Source organism: Mandrillus leucophaeus, unplaced genomic scaffold (assembly GCF_000951045.1).
Source record: "Mandrillus leucophaeus isolate KB7577 unplaced genomic scaffold, Mleu.le_1.0 Scaffold42, whole genome shotgun sequence".
In the NCBI taxonomy this organism is placed as follows: domain Eukaryota; kingdom Metazoa; phylum Chordata; class Mammalia; order Primates; family Cercopithecidae; genus Mandrillus; species Mandrillus leucophaeus.
In genome coordinates this window covers 4,746,695-4,747,380 of record NW_012104476.1, presented here as the reverse complement: position 1 = coordinate 4,747,380, position 686 = coordinate 4,746,695, and the positions used below count along the sequence as shown (strand labels likewise).

General features: G+C 51.3%; 1 protein-coding gene across 2 annotated transcripts in view; it reads left to right on the top strand.

Annotated features, from left to right (window-relative positions):
- The window catches only part of ASL (argininosuccinate lyase), a 15,789-nt gene that overhangs the window by 7,555 nt on the left and 7,548 nt on the right, over positions 1-686 (top strand). The window lies entirely within an intron of this gene.

Sequence of the window (686 nt, the reverse complement as noted above, 5' to 3'; positions counted from 1 at the left end):
CTCCATCTAAAAAAAAAAAAAAAAAGAATTAAAAAAATTTTTTTAACAAACAAAACGGGCTGGGCACGGTGGCTCATGCCTATAATCCCGAGCACTTTGGGAGGCCAAGCTCAGGGGATCACCTGAGATCAGGAGTTCAAGACCAGTCTGACCAACATGGTGAAACCCTGTCTCTACTAAAAATACAAAACTCAGCCGGGTGTGGTGGCACATGCCTGTAATTCCAGCTAGTCGGGAGGTTGAGGCAGGAAAATTGGCTTGAACTCGGGAGGCGGAGGTTGCTGTGAGCCGAGATCATGCCACTGCACTCCAGCCTAGGTGACAGAGTGAGACTGTATCTCAAAAAAAAGAACAAAACGTAGATGCCTACATACCATTCCTCTGCCCTTGGCTCCTAGGGAGTAAGGGGTCACCCAGTGACCTCCTAGAAGGCCAGTGACAATGGGGGGTGTCAGGGCGCTTTTCAGAGCCAAGGGAGTGGTAGGAATTGGGGATCTTAGTCCAGCTCCAAGCTGTGAGGGAGAGAGTTGCAGAGCACTTAAGCTTGGTGGAGACCCTCAAGGCCTCTTTGCCTGTCCCTGCAGCAAAGGTTCAGGACACCAGAGCCAAGTCCAGAAGCCCTGGTGGAACAGGGGTGAAGAGCGTGGGTTCTGACTGGTGGAACAGGGGTGAAGAGCGTGGGTTCT